This window comes from Ambystoma mexicanum, chromosome 2q, assembly GCF_040938575.1.
Source record: "Ambystoma mexicanum isolate Mex_15411 chromosome 2q, UKY_AmexF1_1, whole genome shotgun sequence".
NCBI lineage: Eukaryota > Metazoa > Chordata > Amphibia > Caudata > Ambystomatidae > Ambystoma > Ambystoma mexicanum.
The window spans coordinates 41,843,006-41,865,409 of NC_090924.1; positions in this window are offsets into that span (position 1 = coordinate 41,843,006).

Below are 22,404 nucleotides of genomic sequence, written 5' to 3' on the forward strand. Positions count from 1 at the left end.
ATGGGTAATCAAATTGGAACAGATCCCAGGGAACGAAGATGACGTGATTCTGAATAGAGGGTCAGTTCTAAGGCTCTTTGCCTTTATCCCGAAACTAAGATCTATTAAAACGGATGACCTATTGATTGTCGACCCCAGCAAGATACATCAAAAGGCCATATCTCACCTATACCTCTCTTCCAAAAGGGTGCGCGACCTGTTAAAAGAAGAGACCAAATCGCTGTTACGAATGGGCTATGACATTGCTGACTCGTCAAGGTCGATAGCCTTGATGCCAAAAATTAGGCGCGACGAGGAGCTTAAATCAAGAACAAGAAACTCCAAGTCAGTTCAGCGAGGGACTCGACATGGAAAAAGGTCACCCACCAAATCTGGAAACCAAGAGGAAGAGATTCTGGCCCAAAAAGACAGAAACGAAACAGTACTTCGTGGACCTATCCAGGATCGTCACTTTGTACAATTCTCAGAAGAAGATGACAAGAGCGTGGACAACAATAAGCATGAGACGCAAGAAAACAGAAGTGCCAGAAGAGGGAGTGATAAAAGCAAAGTCATTACGATAACGAGAACCATAAAGAAAGTAGCAGCCAAAGACAACAATGGACCTAATCTAGAGTCAAAATTGTCTCACAGCATTTGGTCCTGGCTACCTAAAGCCCTCCAAAGGGAATCTAAGAGATAGCAACCCAACGATCAAACTCTAAAGAGTGGCGTCAACGACAAAGAAGCAACACACAGGCACATTTTCCGTATAGGATCATGGAACACCAGAGGCCATACTCATTTGACAGCACAAGGACCTATAAAATTAGCAGACTACGACCTACTGTGCCTCCAAGAAACGTGGTTAACACAAGCACCAACATTGGATGGCTACGAAATAGTGTTCTCTCCAGCAAAAAAAGGACCAAGGGGACGCCCATCTTCGGGGCTTCTGATAGCCTGCAGACAGGGAAGTGGCTGCACTTTGGAAAAAACCTTGATCAGTAACCCTTCTTTTTTTTTGGTCAAGGCCATATGGCTAGAGGGTATCAAGAAAGGAGACAAAGGCAAGCCACCAGTAATTACAATTGTAAACACCTATTGGAACCCGGCAACCCTCACTGATTTAGAGTACCTGGAAATGCTGGAAAGTGCAATTGACGAAGCCATAGGTGTCCATTTGGCACCATACATCCATACCTTATGATTTGTGGTGACCTCAATGCCACGTGCATACAAGATTCAAACAAGCTAGCACCCCACAATTCCATGAGCGCAACAGCTAAAAGAGGTACGGCTTGGCTCAAATTGATGAAATCTAGAGAAATGCACAACATAGACAGTGTTTTCCCAGATCCCCCTCACTTGACAACCTGGAAAAGAGAGTCTACAAGGGCAACAATAGATTACATTTTCATATCCACAACCTTGCTATCAGTTGTGACGGCATTTGAAGTAATAGAAACAGCAACAAGTGACCACAATCTCCTCTTTGCAACGTGGCCCAGAAAAAGGACGGTTAAATTTACGGGGGAATTGCCACTATGTATCATTAATCAACGCACAAGACTGAAGCTATCAGCAGCACCGATCTGTGACCTCCGGGCAAAGTATAACACCCAGTCAGAGTTTACCTCTGAAAAACAGATCGACTATTCTCCATTGCTACTCGTACACAGCCATAAAACTGGAAATAAGGATCCCAAAAGATCACATGTTCATAGGCATGACCTAAAAGTGGTGACTAAAAAGAGAGAAATGCAAAAATTGAAACGACAAGCCAGTAAACTAGGTACACGACTCGCAATCAAGGCAGCGAATGGAGGTCAACGAGAATATAAAATCTGGGTTCATAAGCATCGTTTGGCCTGATACCAACAAGACGCCGGGAACATCATAACTGCAATAACAGCTAACAATACCTGAGAGTTTTGGTCTCTCTTAAAAACGGCATCTTCTCCATCTGAGCCAGCGTTTATTTCAAACATCGGAGAAGGGACATGGGTGAATTTCTTCCGAACGCTTTTTGAGAAGACGCAAACACGGCCATGACAGCGTGGAGACCTCCAAGTGACATAAAAGAAATAACAAGACAAATAATGAAATTGAAAAATTCTAGAGCTCCGGGTCCAGACGCCGTAACCAACATAGATCTTAAAGCCTTTCCAGCGGAGTGGGCAAGCCTCTTGATTGATATTTTTAAGAGATGTGCAACATTACTCTCTATCCCACCCTCATGGAAATCCTCAATTGTGGTACCTGTCTACAAAAAAGGGAACAAAGCCGACCCGGCAAATTACAGGCCAATAGCCTTATTAGACTGTATTGGAAAAGTCTTTGGTTCCCTGCTCTCGGATGAATTTAACTTATGGGCAAAATCAGCTCCGTGCAGCGATTACCTTCAAACGGGTTTTAAAAAAAACCTGGGGACTTCGGCTAACATTCTGTTACTGAGCGCCCTAAACCGCAAAGTCTTAGAAGGGGGCCCAAGGCTGTTTGTCATTTTCATTGATCTTACACAGGCTTTTGATCGTGTTGACCGAATTCTTCTGTGGAAAAAACTGGAAGCCTGGGCATGTCCACAAGATATCCTGGACCCAATTAAGGCGCTATACACAGATACCACCATGAAAGTGAAGTTAACTCCACAAGGCCTCCTTTCTAAAGCTATTCCAACGGCCAGAGGAGTCAAGCAGGGGTGTCCCCTGGCGCCTGCGCTCTTCCTGGCCTTCTTGGGTGATTTCCAAGAAGTAAATTTGTCGACTCGATGCTTTCCGCCCAAAATAGGAAGCACCCATATAAATAGACTGCTATACGCTGATGATCTAATCTTAATGGATCACACTCCAATTGGATTGCAGCAGCAGCTGAACAGTCTGGAGGAATACATGAGGACAAACAATTTGGAGATAAACCAAAAAAAACAAAATTCATGATTATCTCAATTAGCTCCAAAAAATCGGAAAAGATATCACTGCACCTGACGAAAGAACCAATTGAAAAGGTGCCGGAATTTAGATATCTGGGAGTGATCTTGGACAGCTCGAAAAAAGAAAATGCAATGAAGATGCACTTAAAACTGAAGGTAAAGAAACTGATTGGGCAAGGCAAAGCCATTAACAGGAAATGTGGCCGCTTTTCGTTACTGCCTGCGTTGGAATTTTACAAAAAAAAGGTTGTTCCATCATTAACATATGGGGCAGATGCAATGCCAACTCTTCCAACTACATTTTGGTTGAAACTTGAAGCACAATTCTGGAGATCAATACTAGCCCTGCCGGATTCCACCTCTATGGCAGTGATAAGACAGGAACTAAGTTTACTATCTCTGGAAGGCACAGTAAAAATCAATTCCTTGATGCTATTTCGCAAATACAGAATGGCAGAAGATCAGTCAATTCATAACTTGATACTAAGAGAAATTAAAAGTGGAACCAACAAAATGTTAAAGGTCTGGTGTACCCGGAATTGTGAATATCTAGCATCAGTGGAATGCGACGAAGAAACTCTGTTCGTAAATCCAACAAAAATACAAAAGAAATTGAAAGAACTGGACTGGATCAAAACTAAAGAAATAGCATCGCAAAACAAACTAATCCAGCACTTGCCACCAAATACAAGAAGGTTAAACGAAGTGCAGCCTTTCATTAAGAAATTTCCATCAAAACCAGTGAGAGTCCTGATTATGAGAGCGAGATTGAACCTCTTACAAACTAACGAAATCCTATTCATTAGAGGCTTATCATCGAAAAAAGAATGTCGCTTTTGTACTGATCAATCAGTAACAGAATCAATTTGTCACCTGATCCTTGAGTGTCCCAGTACCAGAGGTTTAAGATCATCATATCTTCCGGATATTCTAAGCGAGTTTGCTTTAAGCGACCAAGAAAATTGTTGGGCTAAGTTAATAGGAGGGGACAGAACACGATGGCGACTGGCAACCTTTAACATCGTAAAATATGTAAACTCTGTACTACTGCCACAAAACACCCCTTGTCAGACACCTAGCAACTAAAAGAACTTCTCTTTTGCTTAAAGAATCCGTGAGAAAGAGAATCTGTTTCTCAACATGATCACTTTGTAAAAAATCTTAATGATTAAACACAAAAAAAAAGAAAATAGATCGAGATAAGGCACTTTTTTGTGTAAGATAGAATATTACTATGATTCATGGCCTTTTGATCAGAGTTCTGGTTAATTTGTTGCAGTCACACTTTCGGGCCGCAAAAGGTCTGCTTGTAGGCTTTGGAAACTCTATGCTACTTGTGGCCTTTGGCGTAATTTTAGGGGTGAGGCAGGGGTGTTTGTCCCCCCTAACTTTCATGGCACACCATTTTGTCCCCATTCATTTGGCTGGGGCACCATTTCTTCAGATGCCATGTCCCTCCCAACATTTTTAACAGTTACTCCACTGCTTGTATCCTGTTGATTTTCTATATGCATTTTCGATTTTTCCTTATCCAAAATAATTACATTTGTTAGAGGCATTATATATTCTTTTTTTCTGCTTCTTTTTCTTTTTGCAGCTTTGATCTGCAAAAAATGGGAGCAATTCCTATTGATTTAACTGGATCTTTTTAAATGTCTATGGTTTGAGAACCTGTACTTGTTCTTGATTTGCAATGTAGATTCTGGGTTTCTTTTTCTTCAGAGTTTTGGGGACTTCTTTTTGACATTTTATTTGCTATTCATTTGTGCATGCATCTCTGATGGTGTTTCAATTTTGTCATTCATTGGATTGATTAAATTCAATTCAGCACATTTATTTAGTGCATTGAAAAAACAAGATCCTGATTTTTTCAATTGTTTATGCTTATTTTTTGTTGCTTTTGGAGCCGCTTTCGGAGTAGCCTCTACTATTATAACATAATCTTTTTTCTTATTTTTGTTCATTTTTTTCTTAGTGGGGTTATTAGATGCTGATATATCATCCTCAGATTGTTTGTATTCCCAGGTCTTTATGTTTTGCTTGCACTCCAGGGGCATCTTTTAAAATCGCATGCTCTTGAGGGTCAGGCCCTTCATGTGAATCAATTGATTTTATGTCACTTTTGTTTTTGGCATTTTGTGTTAGCTCTATCTCATTGGCTATTAAGGCTAGATGCCAGAATTCCTCCAAAACCGAAGTGGATAGTGGGGTCTCATCTGTGTAGAAAGTCTCCATGTCTTTTCCCTTGGCATCTGCTGTTACTACTTAGGTGTCCTTTTTTTGTTCGACTAACTTACATTTTATTTCTTTCCACATCTGTGCATTAGATGTTTTCAATTGCTGGATGTCAGCTTCAAATTAATTTAGATTGCTAGTATGTTCATTGGCAATCTGTTTTATTAAGTCCACATTGCTTTTTAGTATATTATCCAGTCTTCTATTTAGACCAACAACAGACATGTCACATCCCCCCACTTCTTTTGAGAGCTCCATTAGGATACCAGAGTAAATGTGCACCTCTGTTTGAGGGATTCAAAAACATTCGCGGGGTAATTTAAAACAAAACTCAAAGCAGTTGTGGTTGGGTCTTGCAGTTTCGGTTGAACATCATTTGTATTGCAATTGTGCTGAGTATCCCTGTCTCGAGGTTGGTTGTGTTGTTCTTTTATAGACGTGCTTGCATAATTTCAGACAAATTGGAAACTCTTCGAAGTGTCTGCGGCGCTTAAGTTTATCGGCCCATTGTTAGTGGAAAGGGGTTTGTGACAGAAGTCAGGCTCCAGTTCCCCCAATAATGCTTCTGTTGTGGCTGCTGCATGTATGGTAGAAACTTTTCTGCTACTATCAGTCCAGTTGCTCGGTTGCATGTCGTAAATTATACATTTTCTATTGCACTCAAGCTCCATGCTCGTTTCGTATATGCTAATTTATGTATTTTTGTATTCATTGTTGTTGAGAGTGTGTAGTCAAGTGTATGTTTAACTATGTCTTTTCCTGAGTGTCTGGGTATTGTTGCCAGATCGATAGAAACAGAGCATCTGTTTGATTGTTTTCCACATTTGAACTGAGCACACTTTGCTCAATCATTCTTGATTGAGAAGGAATTGTCACTTTTGTTCTTAACAGACGTTTTGGAATTGCGCCCACTGTTTCTTATTCTGGAGCTCTGAGGTCATCTTTGTATATGGCACTTCTCAGATTATACATGCTTGTCATGTTGACTTTAAACGGAAATGACTCCTTATATTAATAAAGAGTCCCTCTTTATCTTCTTTGCCAACTTAGTCAGCACGTTCTCAGGGTGTTCAGTGACATAATCTGTCAATTATTTTTTTATCTCGATGTGTTGGTAAGTAGATGATTGTCTAAATTAAACAAGTTCAAAGGCACAGAGGCTCACAGTCACTTGTCTCTTAATTCTCTTCTATGCTGTTTGTGTGGTGTGAGTGCTGTTCAGAAGGGCCAGGAAGGGGCACAATTGAAAGCGAGTATGGCGATGGCTTCGGACAGAAAAAGTGAAATCACATTATTTGCTGATTAGTTTGTCAAAGGCTAAAAGTTTGCTTACTTGCTTGTTTATTTTCTTTTGTCATCCTGTGATCCAGGAAACAGCTATGATATGATATGGCATTTGAACATGCCTATACAGAAGTGTTTCAAGGCGTGATGAGGCAAGGAAGGGGGAACAGAGGGAGGACATAGACAATGATCTTACTAGGCCAAGTGACATTGAGATTGCGCAAGTGCAGGGGAGTGGAAGGGGGAAGTGCCAGGGGAAAGAGGAGGGGGCAGTGCTGTATATGGGATCAAAATAATGACAAGAAGTGCGACCAGCAGGTGGCAGGTGCAAGTTTAAGTGCTGACAGCAGATTTGTCCAATATTGCAGGTAGGGGGACTGTAGGGTTAAAGATACAGACCCAAGTGCAAAGGTTGCCGGAAGGCAGTGCGTCTGTTCAAATGGGTGGGTAGGAACTGGGCCCAAAATCAGAGGGTAGCCACATGACCAGTGCAGTATCAGACAGGAACTCAGCAGGGGAGAGGAAGAGAGAAGGCAAAAGCAAAGAGGAAGGTCTTGAGGTGCTTCCAGAACAAGAGATGAATTAAGATCGCTTTGTCTTAGCTGCCCCCACTGCCAACACCAGCAACACTCCGCACATACTGACCGCTTTGCTCCTGGAGCTGGTTATCAGTGGTAGGATTCTCCTCCACAGAAGACAGCAATGGTAAGCTGACTTGGAAATCCGAGGTAGAGTTGTGGCAAAAATGTCAAAAACGGCAGAATGCTGAGTAACCAGCAACACTCTGTGCACTCCGCCCGCTCAGAACCTGGAATGGGTTGTGAGTGGTAGGCTCCACCTCCACACAGGACAGCAATGGTAAGCAGACTCTGGAATCAGAGGAAGTGTAGCAACAAAATGGCAGAATGCAGAGCAACTAGAAACACTATGAGCACTCTGCCCCGCTCTGCTCCTGGAATGGGTTATGAGTGGTAGGCTCCTCCTCCACACAGGACAGCAATGGTAAGCAAACTCTGGAATCAGAGGTAGAGTTGCAGCAAAAACGGCAACAACAGCAGAATTTAGAGCAACCAGAAACACTCTGCGCACTTCTTACTGTCATTGCAGTTTTATGTTGGATTTTTTCTGATTTGGCCCAACCTTTTAATGAGCCAGAGTAAATCAGTGTTGAATCATACCTTTTCATGTCTCCCTCATGTTGATTGTACTCGTCTTCTTGAGCATTCAGCCAGTCAACCTTTTCCATACCATAAGAGCATAAGGCACACCATAGCTGGATGAATACACAATACAACAAAGCATTCATCAATCATCATTTGTCTCACACTGAGATGGCAGTGTCAGCCAATGATGAACTGACTTCTGCCGTTCAGGTTGGCCTTCTTTATGTGTAGGCAGGCAATGCACTTGCTCTGGTGTTGTGCCTGCCTGTGTCACGGTATTGCGGGGATGGATTGTCGTCATGTTCTTCAAGGTAATGTAAGCTGATTTAAAACATGTTTCAAGCCTGTAATAGCAGCCATTGCAATTCCTTTAGCGTGCTGGTGATGTTGTCAAGTTTCCTCTGACCTGTGATTGGGAAGAATGGGGTGCTTGAAGTGGTTCCAGAAGTGTCTGGGTGAAGGCGAGGACCCTCGCAGAGAGGGGCATAGCCCGAACGATGGGTCTTATATTGCAGAAATAAGTGCATGGCCTGAATATGAGGTGGACTGATAGCTGTTGTCTGCGTTTTATTGATGATGTCGGCATTGAAGGAGGGGTTCAGAGTTAAATGTGAATTTCTTAGATTGTTTGCATGTTGTCAGTTGAGGTGAGGAACTGTTGTGGGTCTCTTTTCTTCCTGGATTACAGCTTGTTTGTTGAAATTTCCCAGTAAGATTAACTCCGTTTTTGTGGTGTTAGACCAACGTATATTTTTGGCTGCTATGTTTCAGGACCACATACATACGTTCCTCCAGAACACTTCTCAGCAATAACGCATCAGCCACAGATGTGTAAGTCTTCAGAAGATAGTGACCCGCCAGCAGTCTATGAGAATGCCACATTCTGATATTGCATGTTTTTAATAATTATAATGATTATTAGATTTGTTTTTTTATGTGAAAGAGGTATGACAGTAAACATATTGACATATCCATATCCTAACACTCCCCTCTCCTTCAATCAAAACATGAACGGCCACATCCAACATTTACGGTTTTTGTATAGCATTGGAAATGTATTCGTCAGATATGGCCATGGTATGCCCAGGTACACACATCAATTACTAGCTAAAACCATTTTATGGCCAGGCCGGTATCATTATTTGATATGCACTGACATGATGTGACCAGGTGCTCACATGTGGCACATCTTATGGCACGTACTGCTATCATACTACAGGCATTGCTTCAAGCTTGCTACAAACCTAATTGGCAGTTATTGCCATAACTGACAGGCACTCACATCTTTGAACTCATAATGGACAAAGGAGTGTCACTGTTTATGTACATCACAATGTGCGTCTGGTGCTGTGAAGTGACTAACCCCTAGATATACAAGTGTAGCCTGTAATTCTTCATTAAGAGGTTCACACAATACTCCACAACCAGAGAAGTAAAATCTGCAAAAGGGTTAAAACTCAGTGTTCCAAGTTAGAATGAGAGGTGTTGCTTCCCTATTTGGAAGATCAACACTGCCTCAAACATGCTACCTTAGAGGACCTCCTCATCACATGTAGTCAGACTAGGGCATGAGCGATTAGTCAGTAAAACAACTCCCTTAAAAGCTTCATGAGAAGAATTCAGATGCCCAGGCTGCCCTTCAAAGATTATGTTAAAAATCGGCAGTCCCTCCTAATCCCAGAAATGTTAGACTAGAGGACGGAGCCAAGAGGCCTCTTTGGGGGCATTTGAGGACTGCCTAAACATAAACACAACTATCAACCAAGCCACATCCTTTGAATATTCGCATTGGAAAAGTGCAAATGTACACATGGTAAAGATATACATTATATTTCAGGAACCTTGAGCTGTATTATTTGATGTCATCACTGTTTTGTGTTTCACAATGTATACATTTTCCAACCTTGCCAATTTAATGTCATTTGAAAGTACAGTTTAAAAATGTAATATGTTGTTAAAGAAACCTGTTGATTTTGCCAAAAGCATTACACTGACAAAAAGAACACTCCATTAGCTGTTTTCCCCTATGCGAGGGTAGCCTATTAAGGAATTACTGAGACACACTCTACAACCAAAATACCAAGAAACAGTGATGTACCATCATAGTTGTATATGTCACTGTCTACTCGCAAACCCTAAATATGTATTTATACCATACTGCTAATGTCATGATATGTCTTAATAACTACTTACATCTAAAAAATCACTTTACGGGTTTGATAGTGCAGTACATTTTTGGTAGTAATTCTGCTACCACCAACTTTTTTGGTGGTAATAGAATTACTAATAGTTTTAAAGCTCTTGCACATTCTGTCTTTGGTGGTAAAGTGGAATATTTACCTACACCAAAAATCATCGGATTTACTACCGCATAATTACCTCATGTGGTAAATCATCAAATCTTCCCATGGACTTCTATAGACTATAAAAATCGGGATTAAAACTGCTTTACCACCACTCATAATCCTGTGATAAATATGCAAGAATGAGTGGCTGTGCCAGTAAACACGTTACCAAAGCCCTGCCATGAGGCCCTAAGCACCTTCATATATCCAAACAACATTCTTTTGTACCACTTTAAACTGAGTTATATATATTTTAGTTACATGTAGAATACAATAATGTAGCCGGCTAACCATTTGACCAGTTTCTTAGACATTCCCAACCTTTGAGATCCCCTACAAACAGGTTTCCGCTCCTGTCACTCCACGAATGTGTCCAACTTCATCATCTTTGCTAAGCACTCCAACCTATCCTCTCTCTGAATTCTCCTTGACGTGTCTGCTGCCTTGGACACTGTTTATCACTCTGATCTCCTTAATACTCTCTTTCTTCTTGGGATTCCCGATTGAGCACTTGCCTTGATTGAATCCCACCTTACACCTTGCCAATGATCTGTCTCCCGGAGCAACAACATCTCTCGACTCACTCCTCTAACTGTTGGTGTCTTGGGTTCGCTCCTCTTTACACTCTTGGGCACTAATCTCCTCCTTTGGGTTCTCGTACCAACTCTTTGCAGATGAAACATATATCTTCTCTTTTCCTGAACTCTCCTCTGATCCCTCTATCACAATGTCCAACTGTCTATACGTCATTAAATATGGAATGGCTTCACGCTCTCTGATGTTAAAGACTATCAAAAGAGATGTGCTGTTCTTCCCTGACAAAAGCTCTCTCTTATCTCATTCTCTCCCTATCCAGTTCCCACCTGACACTCTCCCGTATTCTTCTTCAGCTAGAAACCGTGCATCACCTATGACCCTTCTCACAACCGCTCTTCTTTCATCTTCAAAACTGGAACAGCAGCTCACCTCAACCTCCTAAACATTAGGAAAATCAGGCACCTCTTTCCTTTCAACATCGCCAAACATCACTCAACCACGCCTGTCTTCTCTAAACTGGACTACTGTGCCAGCATCTTCTTTGGTCTCCCCAACTATGTTTTCTGTCCTCTCGACAAGATCATTAACTTTGTTAACAGAACTATCTTTGAACTCCCCCACTTCACACCTACATCGTTCTACCGTCACCAGGTTCGATGACTGACAATGCAAAACAGGGCCAGATTAACATTTCTTCTCCTTGTTCACAAATCTATCCTCTATCTAAATCTACCAGTGTTCACGTAATATTCGTTCTGCCACCTCAACTAACCTTGTTGCTCCTCAACTAACCTTCCCTGTGCTTCCTCTCACTTCCGCTCTTTTACTCTTCACACTCCACTTGCATGGAATTATCTTCCCCAGACACCGGAGAAACAGTACCCACAGATTTGATCAAAAACAAATTTAAAGCCTACCTCCTTGTCTATGTGTTACACTTTTAATCTAACTCTCATCTGTCTGATAGCTTCAATCTTTCCCTTGCCTGCAGCCTGCATTTGTCTCTCACTTCCTCTGCCTCCACACTAGCACTTGACTCATCATGGTCACATCCTGAGCACAACTGACTGTACTGCCTACCTGCACATAAAAATGTCCAATGTTGGTTGTCTTTAATCTATATATGTACGCTTAAGTATTGTCCCCAGTGTCTGTTCCATTTACCCCCTCACAAACTGGACAGAATGTTCCTCAAACACACCCCATTGTAAGAATATTACTGCTTCATGTCAACTCTGACTTCTTATCTATTCTATGTAATTTTGGGATAAAAAAGCATTGATCCTCCTGTAATACAAACAAATAATTAATAAATAAATAAATACATAAATACCAAATTTATAAATCAAAGAGTACTGCAAAATGCAAATAACCATTACAACACATTGCAGCACATATACAGCTATGTAATATGGAAATAAAAGTTGAATATGTTGAATTAAAACCAATGGTTTGTCATATTGAGATGAGGAATGTTGTGGCATAGCACTACTACATTACTCACCTAATAATTTCTAACACATTACAATGTACTTGCTCCTAATCTTCCAAGCCCTCCAGATAAAGTTTTCTATGTGAATGTAAATGTTTATGAATCTGCTCTAAGGGATAGCAGTAATGCTACCCACAAACTCCTTATTCCTTGGTGCATTAAGAGGGGCTTAAGTTGTCTTCCCCTTTAAAACATGTGATGCTGTGTAAGGAATGCATGTTGGCAACAGTAAAGACAGACACAAGTGATCACAGTTCAAGGGTGTTTATTAAACAATGAATGCAGGGTGGAAAAAATGCCTAACCTAAACCTAAATCTAAGATAGGAGCAAGCGTCAAACATCAAATGAAAAATAAGGCAGTCCTAGCGGTGTTGTGACAAATAAAAGGGCCTATACTAAAAAATCTTAACAACTAATCACAGAAAGAGTGTGGGATAGGGTTTCAAAAAAGAAAGAAGTGCTCAAAAATAATAAGTCAGGATGTGATTTACAGGGAGTCTCGCTTCCCCACGTTTTGAGCACGGCACAAAGAGGATCTCCTGAGCCAGCACACGCTCGAGATTTCCCAGCACGAGCAAACAGTTCTGTATCAGCTGTTAGGATCTTCGATGGCCAAGTCTCTTTTCAATAAAAAAGTCTCTTGTCTTCGATGCCTGATGTATCCAACAGACAAACAAACACAGTGTTTTGCTTCACGCAGACCTTTGGTGATGACTTCACCCTTGGGTCCACCTCTTCTGGGCATAGACCCTTCAGAAAATCATATTCAACAAATCAATGAAACAGTTCCTTTTCACTGCACTTTGGGTGACAACTTTCCACCCCAGATCTCCCTCTTTCGGGATCGGACCCTTTTCAGACATTCGTCTCCCTCCTTCAGGTTCATTGTGGCTTTTCTTACTTTCACAGATCTTATTGTCTTTTTACAGTCTTCGGGGTTTTTGCCCCTTTTGTCGGCTTCCCTCTGCCGGGTTCAGTCTGGCAAACTTTTACAACAATTCACTGTGGACACCCTTTGATCAGGTATACTTCGATCCACACACTATTCTTATTGTTAGCCTCCCTCTGCCGGTTTCACTCTCGCCAACTTTTACCAAACATTTCACTATGGGACTTTAGACTTTGTCCCGTCTCATTTGCATCCCTCCGCTGGGTTCACTCTTGGCAACTTCTGCAACACCCTGCTCAAGTGCTCACTTCACCACGCATGATTCATTTCCCATTCTTTCACAGTCACTTTGGCAGTCAAATACTTTCAACGGTACAGGGGATTTTACAAGACCCCTGTTTGACCGGTTTGACCTCTCTTCACCTCTTCCCAAGGCCTTCTGGTTGCCATAGTCTTATCATTGGGTAATTGCCCAGAGTTTCTGGCGTGAACACCCACATTGTGCCGGACGCCTCTACTACTAGTTTTCTCCCCTTTTCTCTCATTAGTATCTTTAAGTTCTTTAAAAGTTCCAATTTAGCTGTTGGCTATATATCATTCTGTGAAAACAAAATTAAAATATCGAGGCTGAGTACCCCAAAAGGAAATACACCGAACACGGGTAACAAAGGAACATACAAAGTACTTTATTTTATACTGAATCCAGTTACTAAGAACAGAGCAAAAAATCAGATAGCTATTGGCCCTCAGTGCAACACAACAAACTCCAGCGTGGTTCAGTGTGTTCAGTGAGAGATGCTGTACATTAGAATGCATTGTTTTTTTATACTCTTTGTGAGCACGATGTCCAGCTCCACTTCGGGTTAATATTCCATTAATACATCACCGATCTAGGGTTCATGCCAAGTCTCGCACATCCACATATAACTGGTTTGCTTTTAATACATATATCAACAAGCCTATACGGCAACTGTGTATTCTGGGATTTTCCATGTAGGTCTTCTCAAACATTAATACAATGTAGTTAAACAAGTGTTCTACGTTCAGTATTTCAATACATTGTTCTTAACGTATGCTCGTGGATTAGTTTCATTGCACGAGCAATCCTTTACACACAGGTCAACGAAGGACAAGGTCTCAGTTCACGACCTCCACAAGTGGCCTGCAGGCAAGTTACATATTAGCTACATACAGAGGTCAAGACAGCCATGTTGCATTTCGGAATGACATCGTCCACCATTTTAACTCACAAGGTGACTTTACAAAGCGAACCTAAAATGGTGGATTGACCTAAAATGGCGGCTTTCATTGATTTTAAGGTCAGGGCCTTGCAACACAGATTTCTTCGCAAGCGACTTACGAGCAGCTTGGTGTAGGCCAATATACATATATTTATTGCAATAGGAGGCACGATATAAGTTCTCTTTTGACAATTCAACACAGTTTGATTTCTTATTGCTCTTCCCTCGACACACTGGCTGTGATGAACCGCTTGGCTTTCTTCTCCTTCGAGTCAAGGTTGGTACCATAGAGACCCGTGTCTCTCCCCAGCCTGATTATCAGCGGAGGAGGGTCTCATGTACCGTAGACATCTGCTGCAACACACATTGGCAATTGTTCACAGACTTTTCATTCCTTCTGCAGAGGTTTCACGGGCCTTGGTCAGAAAGGGCAAGGTTGCTTCTCTCCTTGTCACCCTCTCAGTATGCATCGTATTTCTCCTCCTCTTGAACTGCTGTGCTGAGTTAGCTCTCACCTCGTGTGGTCTGCCTTGCTCGTCCTGTGCTCTCGTCCTCCACCTTTTATCCATGTGGGTAACGGAAAGGGCCATTAGATGTGTGTAATTCTGCTCAATTGCCTGACTTCGCCTGATCTTTGTATTGGGACATGTCAGGTAAACGGCCCTGGTGTCAGTCCGTTGTCTTTGCTGTGCGAAAGTGTTTGTGTCAAAAAAGGGGTGGGGCAGTGTTTTGGAATATCCTACGGGGTAAGATGGGGAAAAGGTGTCAAAAGAAGGGGGATACCTCATCTCACCCATCAGTGACCCAATCCCACTCCCCAAGGACCCCCATCCAGGTAATCCCCCCTCACTGGTGCACCTCCAGGAACTGGATCCAATAGCGATGGCCATGTACTGGCCACCTGGATGACAGATCCCCGGGCACTAGCTAGAAAAAACAGCTAGTCCATCTCCACCACTGCAAGTACTGCCATCAGTGTGTTATTGAATCCAGTGGCAGGACCTCAGCCATTATTTCAGAACTCATCTCTTTATGCCATCTCATAATATGCAGGTGCTTCTCAGCCCTTTCCATGGATATAGAAAAGCCATCTGCATTGAGAATGAGCCTGGGGATTATACTGTAACATCTTCAAAATATGCCAACAGTTTTCCTGCTCAGTCTCATCAGGGAATTTCCTAAGATCCCTCAGACACAGCATGGTAAATAGATACCTCTCATGTTTCTGCTAATAAAGCCAATCCAGAATAATCACCTTAGCTCCTCCAGGTGATCAGTATACACAGAGGGCTACTCCTTGCTCGTACTGATGACTACATATGTTGTCCTGCAATAGGTGTTAAGCCTACCAGAAGTTTCATGATGCCATTAATGGTCCTATCCAGCAGGTTTGTATCATTGGTAAAGAGTCAAATGGGCCTCTCACATAAGCCCAATTAATGGACATTGACACTTGCAGCCAATGAACAATTCCCAACATCTTTAATAAAGATGATAATGAGGGTTGGAGCCAGAATGCACCCCTTCGTAACTCTTGTTCAAATAAGGAACCTCCATGTTACCTCCCTGTTTTGCCTGAATCTTACCCTGTCTTGTCTTCCAATGTGGATTTCCCTAACCAGCTGGATCCACCCTGGCTCAACCCTAACCCTCTGCAGGGGGAATGGTGAAGGGAATCCACAGACGTCCCCATGGAGGTCAGAAACAGCTGTCCACTTTTATATTTTGCATGTTTTATGTCTTAAATGGACAATGTTATGCACTCCTGGTCCTGAATCAATCTTTTTTAAAAAAACAGCACCCCAGTAATGAAGACTATATTCCATGAACTCTACTAACCTTCCCAATATTATTTTACAGAAGAGTTTGCCGACTGATAACAATTGAAATGGGGTTGTAAATACTCAGGGTTTCCCACATCTCTTCTTAAATGTCTGCATCACCTCTGAGAACTTCCATTGGCCCTGGATCAATCCTAGACTCAGTATCAGATTTAAGTACCGACACATAAAGGAGCCCAGATTTCTGGTGAGGTTAAAAAGATTTTCCCATTGGTCCTGTCCATGGGATCACATTTCTATTTGAGCAATTAGGATCTTTGCTCCCAGGGTTTCATGATTGAACCAGCCTATGAGCCCTGGTAGTCTGCCCATCAACCTGTTAAGATCCTCCTATATGTTACGCTAAGGGGTTTGTTGGTTTCTGATGATGTGTTTTCAATATTAAGTAGATTTCTAACAACTTTCTAGATCTCTTTGTCAGCTTGTAGACTGACCATGTTTGACTATTACCTCCATTAGGTTGAGGATATTGAAGAAGAGGTTGGGAAGACAGACTTCCATATTAGCTTTACAGCACTTTACATGGTGAGGGTGTCCACACCTATGGGCATATACTTCAAGAAGTATAGTCACACACCTTACCCCATTACTGAAACTTTCTCCAAACTATCAATAAAAAACAAACTTTCCAAAATCGTCCTCATCTAATATTTATGTAAATGCAAACACTGCATGGTACTTTTACACATTCATATATCTTACACTAAAGCCAAAATGGTTTGCTTTGCCAATACGTATTTCCTATTTCTCTGCATTGAACAACTTTTCAACACTGGGAGATGAGTAAGCCAATTCCAGAAAAAAAGATCAAGAAAATGAACTAGCCAGACCTCACATTAAACAGGGCAACCTTATGCAGGATAGAACATACTAAGTTAAAACGAAAGAATCTTTTGACATGATTGTGCCCTAATTTAACCACTCACTGCATGGATTTGATTTTTTAATTGAAACATGCAACCACACAAGAAGGTGTTAAATGCACCCTAGTTATTCAGAGACTTTTAATGACATGTAGGTCATTTAGCCATGTTCGTTCTCACAGAGAGGCGCCTATGACTATTTTTTGATTGTTTAAGGGACTTCGGTTTAGTCACCCTAAGTTTCCTAGAGTCATCCAGACATGGAGCCTTTGCTCACTGTGCTCAGAGAGGCACAGCTCTGTCCCACCGATGAGGCCCAACAAGGCTGAAACATGTTGCTGGGGTTGGTGTTGGTACTCTTGTTCAGAAGGGAATTCTCATAGCATTTTGGTGCTGGACTGCCCATGTGGGCGGGACAAAGACTGATATGCAAACAGATATTCCTCCTTTGTGATTGGGCGCTTGCATTAGATTAGCTTTAGGAAGCTGCAATGGTGTTGAGCTGATCACTGCTGAGGCAGTCACTAGATGTGAAGATCCCATAGATGGGCAAGGGGCTGCGAATGGTAATGCAGGGCCTGTTCCGCATGAGCAGAGGCTCTCATAGATGAGCGGAGGGCTGCGGATGGTAACGTGGTCCGTGCCCCATGAAGAGAGGTGCTCATGGTGGGGTAGTGGGATGCAGATAGTAACACAGCTTATGCTGCATGAACAGAGGTGCTCATGGGGGGGCTGCATATGGTAACACAGCTGTGCTGCATGAACAGAGGGGCTCATGGTGGGGTAGTGGGCTGCAGATGGTAACACAGCCTATGCCGCATGAACAGAGGTGCTCATGGGGGGGCTGCAGATGGTAACGTGGCCTGTGCCACATGAACAGAGGTACTCGCGGGTAGGCGGTAAGAAATGGGATGGAGGAGGGAGAGGGATGGAGACGACGCAGGCAAGCCGAATGTAACGGTTGGAGTTAGCAATAGCAGGCAAAGCATTTTTGATGGATATCAGTGCCTGCTTACCATTACATTTTGGAGCAAAATCTGTAGACTAGCCATTATATAACAGTCACAATTGAATTGTTCTAATTAAGCAACAACATTCTGTTCTGAAAGCCATACAACTTTGTAATTGCCCACAGCATTATTGTATTGGCTAAAGCACAGCAGAGGCCTCTAAATATAATTCAGTAATGTAGTCCATGAAACATGTCTACCCCTTAGATACCTAGGAGGGGTAAACACTCCAAGGAAAAATGGGCCTGTTATCTTTCAGAAAACGCAGCCAGTTGAAAGTGTGCTGCCCATCAAGCTTGCATTAGAAAAATCAAAGTCACTATAGAAATGCAATGTATGGCTCAGAGTAGATCTCCTCTTTCATTTCCATGAACAGGTATTGCCGACAAGAAGGAAGGAGGCCAGACAAGTATGAGAGGCCCCTCATAGAATGGCTTGGTGAGCAGATAAGGAGGAGTGTGATAGACAGCAGAGGGTTCTAAGGGGAAGGGGAAGAAAGGAACAAATGTAAACCGTTGGGAACGAAGAGCCAGCCAGCATCTTGGTAAGTGGGCTGGCAATCAACTGTAAATTAAGGCAACTTTCCTGAGTAACCTCAGGCTCCAATAACCCTTCATGAGAAATGAAATACTTTCTTCACAGTTTTAATGCATTTTAAACAAAAAATCAACCACATGTATACAAACGTGTTCATTTATAATGCAATATATTTTTTAAATATTTTACCATAATATTTATTTCATCATCTTCATGCTTGAAAGAGCAAAATCCTTTTCAGGTATGCAGTCAAATCAATCCATATTAAGTTATATATCTGTCACAGGTTTAATGCTGAAGAACAGCGAAGCAAGTTAAGGATTCATATCAAACACATACGTTTAACCTAAGGTAATAATTTGGAATCATGTCAGGCTCAACCCAGCACCCAGACTTCTAAACAAGTCCACACTTTGCTAGACATTTGCTGTATTAGATATACTATGCCACTTGCAGCAAAAACACGTACAGTTCCCACTGCTTGATGCTCTCAGACAAGGGTCTAATCAGAAAGCTGCTACAGGGAAAGTCATCTTTTGTTGATGGACTTGAAATATGCATGTATATCATCAGTACAATTGTAGTTAAACCTCGTGTGGCATACCTTACCACTTGCCAACTTCACTAAAGATGTGCCAAAGTACAAGATGCCCTCATAGGAAAAATTTCCACGCTACAAGAAAAAATCCACGCAATACAAACGACTATTTTGTGTATTTTTTCAGACAAATCAGGTACACGACGACACCAAATTGACCACCTGTCATTTACTCACCCTACGGATTTGTAGTGAGAAGCCAAGCCTGGTACATGAAAAAAGTTAAATCTGCATCTACCATCACGTCTTGTGCTCTAACTGCATACATTGCTTCTGGATAAGCTTTCATTTATCTTTAGTGAATGATATGTAATTTCAATGTCCATCAGTGACAACTTCACTCTAACATTCCAGTTTTGTTTACTGATAACATTGATCCGTACTATGCAATGAAACAATGTTCATATTTTGTCAATTAAATAATAGGAGTTGTGAGTTAAAGATTTGGCACTGTTTTTAGGGCACTTCGCCTTTTATTAGGCAGGACTCTGCCAATTGCTGTGCTCCTACTGCAACACCGATATTGCTTTCTCTGTCACTCTCCGAAACAACACCTCATCCTGTGCAGAACATTGCCATTCATCCCTCCAAGCACTTTTATGGGAACATTCGGGGTCATTACGAGGTTGGAGGTAAGGGATTCCTGGCACAGGTAAGGGTGCCGATGCCGGTAGTCCCTTACCTCTGTATTCCGAGTTCCCTTTGCGGGTCCTTCCTTACCTCCTGCTTTTAGCAGGAGTTAAGTACAGGACCCACAAAGGTACCTCGGAGGTAATTATGGTACCGTCATTTACGGTGCCGTAATTACTTCCTTCCCCATTCCCATTAAGCCCTATGGGGCAGAAATGGGAATGGGGAAGGGCAAAAGGTGAATGGGGAATTACCGGTCCCCACAACCCTGGAATGGACCGGTAATTACTCCATTCAACATGCCGGATTTGGGATGGTTTCGGAGGCAACCATGGAGCTAATTACTCCATGGTTAGCTCCAAACCCGGAATGAGGCCCATTGAAAGGGATATAGAGAATGACGGAATCCGTTCCTGTAATGCTGAAATGGTGGCTTGTGTTTATATATGGTGTACTTTTTCTCTAACATGAACAGAAAGTGTTGCACTTTACTGCACTAAAGCATAATGCACTTTACAGAACTCGACGAACAAGAACTATGGGGCCTGGGAATGCAGATCAACACATTCGCTACACAATGGATCACACCATTACCTACAAAGCATGTGGAGCTCACCAAGAATTTTAGATAATACATATTTTGTGAAGTGCACAATTACAAAACATGCACGTCACCAGGAAATATTTTCAACTTGACAGAAAACGTATTTATTTTTCCAACCTTAATGAGGTTTACAATGTGCAATGTCATTTTCTGTAGAAAACGGGAGATACATCGCTGTGATGTCATTTCAAGTGAAGAACTACAGGGTAAATTGAACTAGAAAGAATTGGGTATATTTAACTTGTTAGATGACAAATAACAGTGCCTTTAATGTTGGCTTTGCCACACTTGTTTTTGCTAGTTCTTCAGTGAATCCAATACAAGCTAAACCCCAGGTTAACTTTCATGGGAAGCACAAGAAAAGGGGTAGGTTTAGGACTGTACCGGATAATCTTGGTCATCTTGAGCAAAACAGACTTATTGATCTTTCATCAAAGAAACACATTCAGCCTAGCACTAGAAAGGAATCCCATGGCCAACGTCTCTGATTAAAGGGCTGCACCCGCCCTCATGGGCTTGTTTTAAGAAAGGTTATCTTACAAATGCATTGTAATACAGCACAGTAGAGCTCAAAACATGTATTCACCTGAAATTATACAAATCTGAGTTGGTCACGTGGTGGCAGCTCTGAGTTTTAGAACGAAAGCTTCAAAGGCCATAAGACATCTAACTTTGTGGTACAGCATCAGGTGGGCTTGATATTGTTGGAAGATTGTATTGTACTACAACCAGTATTACACTTGTTACGAATGTGGAGCAACTCCAAGACAGAGTTGACACAGTTTATCATTCTGGCTATCCTAGGTGAAACAGGTGTACTTTTTATTCCAAGGCTACATCACAATAACATTTTTCTAAACAAGGTTAATGTTGAGTCTTATTTTCTGATGCCACACCTTAAATACAACTGTGGCAAATTATTTAAAAATCCAATAGTCACTTCATGTAAGGTGTATAGTTCTTTCCTCTATTACAATGCAGGATTATTTAAATTGGTCAGTGTATCAATATAAGAGATAATTAGTAACCAGAGTTAAATTTAACAGCATATCTTTGAGAGCTGCAACAGCTCAGGATCAGGATGTCTGGAGGAGCCCAGCGTTTATTTTGTGGTGTCTCGTAGTAGAATTTACTAAAGCATTTTTAAAGGTTGAGACTCCCATGGCCAGTTTGATTCTGCTACCTTATCTCAGGTGACCTATTAAAAGTATACATTGTGAAATCTCCTTTTTAATTGATTTTATTACTGTACTTTATGTAATGTGATCTAATGTATTGTTTTTTGTCTACTGTTTAATGGATATTGTGTATTTGAATAAACACATTATTGATTGATTGCTATATGATGCACTTAAAATTTCAACTCTGCCTCTCCGTAATATTCTACATCTGTGTCCTAATGGAAAGCTTCACAAACAGGCTTTTCAGCCACTCATATTGTTAGCTTTAAAAAGAGCATCCACTAGCTGCTCACATGATTTATTATGCTGCCACAAGGTTCCCTGTGCACAGAACCACAGAAATAAAGTTTATCATTTAAATTACATTATTTGGTGCATTAAACATGATTTTGGCTATATATTTATAGTTCATAGGTCTTTCTTCAAAAGGATACCCTTTCTGACATCATCGCAATCTCCTCTACAAAATGAGACTAAACATGATAAGTCATACTTATTAAACACTTAATAAATTATATGAATATGAATAACTGTTTTCAAATTTCATCCTACCTAATTCATGCTACAACAGTATGAACTTGACTTGCTGATTGGCATCTAATAATACATATTTCACTGATGGGAAAAATTGCCTCCAGATGATGTGAAACATAATACATTTATTCTCAGGCATTTTTCAGAATACACTCCTGTCACATGTCCAAAATATGAACAACTTATGAAATAAAGGGGTGCATTTATTGTATTTATTTATTTTACGTTTGTTAGGCGCTTTTACAGCAAGGACATTGGGCCTCATTCCGAGTATGGCGGTAAGGGATAGCGGCCACCGCTAACGAGAGCGGTGGCGGTAATCCCTTACCGCCATACTCTGAGTTCCCTTAGCGCCATGGTGCTTTTAACACCTGCTTTTAGCAGGCGTTAAATACCATGGCGCTAAGGGACCTTGATGTTAATTACGCCACCGTAATTTACGGTGGCGTAATTGACGCCTTCCCCACTCCCATTATGCCCTATGGGGCAAGAATGGGAATGGGGAAGG